This window comes from Mus pahari, chromosome 1, assembly GCF_900095145.1.
Source record: "Mus pahari chromosome 1, PAHARI_EIJ_v1.1, whole genome shotgun sequence".
Taxonomy (NCBI): Eukaryota; Metazoa; Chordata; class Mammalia; order Rodentia; family Muridae; genus Mus; species Mus pahari.
In genome coordinates, this window is record NC_034590.1 from 122,797,222 (window position 1) to 122,803,587 (window position 6,366).

Consider the following 6,366-nt stretch of genomic DNA (forward strand, 5'->3'; position numbering starts at 1 on the left):
GAGAGAGAGAGAGAGAGAGAGAGAGAGAGAGAGAGAGAGAGAGAGAGAGAGACTCAAATGATGAGAGTGCTTGGTATGTAAGTATGATGATCTGAGTTCAAAACCCCAGCACCCATGTAAACAGCTAGGTGTTTGTAACTCCATCACTCTTGGGATCAGAAATCAAAGGATCACTGGGGCTTTCTGGCTGCTAGCCTAGCTCCAGATTCACTGAGAGATTCCCTTCCCAAAGGAATAAGGTGCAGTAATGAACAGGTGTGCTGGTTCATTTTTTTGCCAGCTTGACCGGAGTTAGAGTCATCTGGAAGAAGAAACCTCAGTTGACCTGTAGAAATCAGATTGACTTCTAGGGGAGTTTTTTTTTGATTGGTGATTGACCCAGGAGGGCCTAGGCCACTGTGGGTGGTGGTGCTACGCACAGGCAGGTGGTCCTGGTTTATAAAAAAAAGTAAGCTGAGCGAGCCACGAGGAGCTAGCTAGTAAGCAGCTAGTAAGCAGCTAGTAAGCAAGCAGCATCCCTCTATGGTTTCCTCCTGTCCTGACTTCCCCCAGTGACGCACTGTTTGTTACCTGTAAATATAAAATGAAATCAATCTTTTCTTCCCCAGTTTACTTTTGGTCATGCTGTTTATCACAGTATTGGAAAACAAACTAAGGCAGTGGGGTACCAGACATCCTGCTCTGGCCTCTCCTCATGTGTGGGTGCTCACACAACACTCATGCACACGCAAATATAAAACACCTTTAATCCCAAGCATTTTTGATAAGCAGTACTTAATTAAGTATAATAAATGAAATAATATAAAATAAGAATAGATAATGGAATGAATGTGGCATCCTAGATAGACACCGGGAAAGCTTAGGTGATGTATCTACCAGGTTATTGACAGCGAAACATGCCCGGGACTATTAGAAGGCATTAGCTACGGGGAAAGTGGTGAGGGGGTGCCAATCACCTAATGTCTTTTTGGTTTTCTGTTTAGCAATCCTAAGAGATAACATCTATGAACACACAAGAATGCACAGGTGGGTACCAAGCCTGTGCCAGCTCCTCACTTTCCCCCATCCTCTGAGGGATGTTATCATCCTCCCTTCCGGGTACTACTTCTCCCAGAGCCCAGCAGAGTCTGAGCTCAGCAAAGCCTGGTGACATGGGCCTGGTAACCTGTGGTTCTCTTGCACTGCAGAGAGCATGTAGTTACATGATGGCTGCAGTCCAGCCTGCTATGGCTTCCCACTTGTGACCTGGCTGTGCCATTTTTTCCCCCAAGCCTCAGGTTTCTCCTTTGAAAACTGGAGTTGAAAAGTTGTGCTTATCTGGCAGGGTGAGCAAGAAGATTGAAAGAGACCCATAATGGGTGTGTTGAATTGTATGTGGCACTGACTTAAGTGATGACTTAATTCATGGCACTGGTGGCTGTTTGAGCAGAGGAAGGAGAGGTTCCCACCTGGAGTAGGGTGGGGTAGGATGGAGCTCCTGGAAGCATTTCTGAAGGAAAGTTGACTTCAAGAATAGGGTCTTGGACAGGAGAGATGGCTCTGTGGTTAACAGCACTCACTACTCTTGCAGAAGACCTGGGTTTAGTTCCCAGGACCCACATGGTGCACAGCCATCTAAAACTCCAATTCCAGTGGATCCAAAAATCTCTTCTGAACTCCTTGAGTATCAAGCATGTTTGTAGTACACATACATAGATGTAGGCAAAACACTCATACACATTAAACAAACAAACAAATAAATAAATCTTAAAATTATCTTAAGGAAAAAGAAACATTTCAAGTTAGAAAAGAAGAGTCCCGGCTTAGGGCTGGAGAGGCAGCTCAGTTGAGTGCTTGATTAGCATGCATTAGCCCCGGATTCAGTGTCCAGCACCATATACACTGGAGGTGGTGGCTATAACCTCAACGCTCTTTTGAAGGTAGAGGCAGGAGGATCAGGATTTCAAGGTCATCTTGTTTTTGTTTTTGTTTTTCGTTTTTTTGGTTTTTCGAGACAGGGTTTCTCTGTATAGCCCTGGCTGTCCTGGAACTCACTGTGTAGACCAGGCTGGTCTCGAACTCAGAAATCCACCTGCCTCTGCCTCCCGAGTGCTGGGATTAAAGGCGTGCGCCACCACCTGATTTCCTGATTTTGATCAGCTTATCATAGATACATCCTTTTTAAAAAAAAAAAAAAAAAAAGTACATTCAAGTAATTAGAGACATTTTGCACAGTCTGAAGAGTGATCTGAGATAACTGTGCTCTTGGTTTTGAACAAGTGAGTTTAAGTGTACAGCAAAAGTAAAAGAATAAACAACAAGGAGCAGATCAACGGCAGCAGCAGACAGAGAGCAAAACACCACCAAACCGGGCGCCCAGAGCATCCAGCAGAGATGACCAGAGTAGCCCAAATGAGAACCAGAACGAACAGTAACATCACCAGTATCATCATCTTCCAGCAGGAAATGGCGGGGGGGGGGGCGGAACCCCACTGAGGCAGGCGGCCGGGGTTCCCAACTGAAAGAGTCCCAGGAAGAGCACAGAAACCCCACTTGGTTGAAACTTCCAAAGAGTCACAGAGCAACCAATACCTACCATCAAAGCCAGCATGAACCAACACCCAGCAGAAACCAAGTGGGGAGCCCTGAACAGTCAGTCACATTAGAGCCTGCCTCTCAGTACCCACAGACTCTCTCACAGCAGGCATTTTTACATTGTGGGATAAGAAGCAGTAGCTTTAGCTGGAAAGAATTTATGGTCTAGTTAGTCACCAGGGTGCACTGCTTTTATTCCCGGACCCTTTGATGTTTTCCTTTCTCCTGGTTAGAGTCGGAGGACCAGCCTAACCCAGGTCAGGGAATTTTGGAGGACACTTGACATAAATATGTTTGGGTCTGCGATGGGAGGAGGAAGCCACCCCCACTTCCAGAGCCAGTTTCTCAGTGAAAAACTCACCAACATAATTAACGTCCATGACAAGAGATAAAGAAGAATCCATTTGCACAACTCAAATAGCACAGAAGAAAATGTGTTATATACACACAAATACATGCACACAGATACTGGGAGAAAGCAGGGGCTAGAACAAACGCAAGCAAGTTCTTTTCTGTGAGCTTGAAAAGCTTGTGTTTGCCATCTGTCTGTCTGTCTGTCTGTCTGTCTGTTTTGATAAAGATTTGTGTGTGTGTGTGTGTACACTGTCACATACAAGTGCATGGGAAGGAAAGCTGATTTCAAGAGTAACGGCTTGCAGGCAAGTGAGCATGGTGCTAATCATTAAACGCTTTTAATCTCAGCACTACAGAGGCAGAGGCGGGTAGATCTCTGTGAGTTTAAGGTCAGCCTGGTCTACATAATGAGTTCTGGAATAACCAGGATATATAGAGAAGTCCTGTCTCAATAAAAAAAAAAAAAAAAAGCACCGACTGCTCTTAGGGAGGTCCTGAGTTCAATTCCTAGCAACCACATGGTGGCTCACAACCATCTATAATGGGATCTGATGCCCTCTTCTGGTGTGTCTGAAGACAGCTACAGTGTACTCACATAAATTAAAAAACAAACAAACAAACAAAAAAAAACAAAAACCAAACCACCAAACAAAACAACAACAACAAAACCAAACCTGAGTCAGGGCTCCAGCTGGGAATGCAGTTCACAGTGCTTGTCTACCCTGCAGGAGGCCAGAGATCAATCATGGGAGTCGTTCTCAAGAGCCATCTACCCTGTCCATCGTTCAGGCTGGGCTATAGGCACCGGCTTGTCTCTGTCTCCCCAGTACTGGGATCACAAATGTTCACCACCGGGCCTGGATTTTTAACTTGGGTTCTCGGGTTTGAACTCAGATCCTTGTTCTTGCCAGGCAAGTTATTTAACTAATGACCCTCTCCCCCAATCCTAAAGATAAAGACTTTTATAGCAGTGGTGGCACATGCCTTTAATTCCAGCACTTGGGAGGTGGAGGCAGAGAGGCAGAGACGGCTCTCAGTTCGAGGCCAGCATGGACAACACAGTGAGTTCTAGGACAGCAAAGACTACACAAAGAAACCCTGTCTTGGGCCCTCCTCCCGCTCCCCCATCCCCACCCCCAAATGCTTTTATAGCAGAAGACAAGCGTGTCCTAGACTGGGATGCCATCCGGGATCAGGAGTGCCTGATCTGGTGGCAACAGTCCACCTGTCTTCCTTGTCATTTACACCCTTGGCTTTTGGACCAGCCACGTTGCTGTGTGGAGTTGCCTGGTGTTTTTTTTTTTTTTTTTTTTTTTTTTTTTTTTTTTTGATCCATTTATTTGTTTACACATTTCTGGCATTTGTAGTCAGCCTGACTGCTGTAATAAAACACCAAACGCCGGCTGCTTAAGTGAGGTATTTATTCTCTCACGGTCGGAGACTGCAACTCTGCGTTCAAGATGGTGGCAGGCCTGTTTTTTTTCTCAGGCCCCTCTCCTGGGTCTGCAGATGCCTAACTTCCTGCCGTGTTCTCACATAGCCCTTCCTTTATGTGTGTGAGCTCCTCATGGTCATTTGTGTGTCCCAGTTCCCTGCTTTACAAGGGACACTGGCCAGGTCACTGGGTTTTAATAGTGGCTGCTAGGTTTCTCTACAGAAAGTTACAGACATACAGGGCTGTATGTCGTTGTCAAGACTCTTAGAAGTAGATGCTTAGAGACTGTGCACACACCCTGCCCTTCCTGGGACATTTTTGTTTTAAGTGAGTGAGTGAGTGTGTGTGTGTGTGTGTGTGTGTGTGTGTGTGTGTGTATGGGGGGAATTGGTGCATACCTGTTGTGTGGTGAGCACTCTTCCCACTGTTAAGCAGTGAGGGCAGGAATTGAGGAGTGGAGAAGCCTGGATTTTGTCTGGCGTTCACTGCAGGGGGGTCCTGAGCAAATGACAAGAGGAAGGTCACATGACTGCTTTTTGCTGGCCTCTAGACAAAAAAGACTGAGAATGGTGACAGTTGTGGTGGAATTAAGCTATAAACAGAGTTGTTTTCTAACTGTGGGCCCTGGGAAACAGGGAGCAGAAGGAGGCGGCAGCTTGCTCACTGCCCAGATATGTTGTTTGTTTGGATCTTAAAAGTCCTTCAGGGGCTCCCTGAAGGAACAAGAGGATGAGCCCCGAGCACGAGCGAGCGCTGTCAGGAGGCACTAGAACTCTTGGGAGGCAGAGTGTAGTAGAAACAAGTTATGACAGACACTCAAGGCCTGACCTGGGAAGGGACGCTGGGACTCCAGTCTCTCTGCACTCTCTCTGCTTCCCTGCTTCGTGAGGTGAGCAGTTTTGCTCTGTCATCACGATCTGCCTCCCAGAACTCCCGAAGCAATGGAGCGATGGACCAAGGGTTGGTAGCTCTGAAACAGTGAGGTAAAAATGCCTAACCTCGTGAGTTCACGTTCTCAGATGCCTTATCACTGTGTGAAAAGCAAACTCACGCAGATGCCTTTGAGAAAAGCGCACCAAACCATCCTGGTTACAGTTCCACAGCCTTGTGAGCACTCCTGGGTACCAGAGATGACCTGGGAGGGATCCAACCGCTCAACTCACCAACGGGACACTATCGAAGTGTCTTGTCGACTTTGTGACTTGCTTTTCTCCTCTGCAAGTGGAGATAGTGAGCATACTGAATTTATAGGGTTGCTAGGCAGAGTTTTTTCTTTATTTAGTTATAGATGACAGGCTTGAACTCTGGCTTTTTCTATCACAGCCTTTCCCATGCTGGCCTTATAGGTATGAGCCAAAATGCCCAGGTCTCATTAAATATCTAATATTAAATATTTATTTATATTTAAATGTATTTATTAAATTAAATATTTGCTTATATTTATGTGATTTTTTTTTTTGAAACAGAATCTCACTCTGTACCGTTGACTTGATTGGAACTGGCTGCATAGCCCAGGTTAGCCTCCAGTTTGTGATGGTCCTTCTACTGTTGCCTCCAAGTATTGAGATTACAGGGGTCTGTCACTACATCTGTCTTCCTATCTTAATTGATTAATTTTTGTATGTGTGCATGCACACATGTGCCATGTCACATATAGAGGTCAGAGAACAACTTTGGGGGTATCAGTTCTCTTCTTCTACCATATGGGACCTAGGAATGGAACTCAGGTTATCAGGCTTGGCAGCAGACATCTTAAACTGTAGTTTTCCTTTTTACTTATTGGTTTATTCAAGTCAAGATCTCACTATGTAGCTCTAGCTGTCCTCGAACTATGTAGACCAGGCTAACTTCAAAATCATAGAGCTCTGCCTGCCTTTGTCTCCCAAGTGCTGGGATTAAAGGCCTGTGCCACCACACCTGACTTGTTTTCTTCTCCTTCTTCTCTTCCTCTTCCTCCTTCTTCTTCTTTTCTCCTCCTCCTCCTCCTCCTCCTCCTCCTCCTC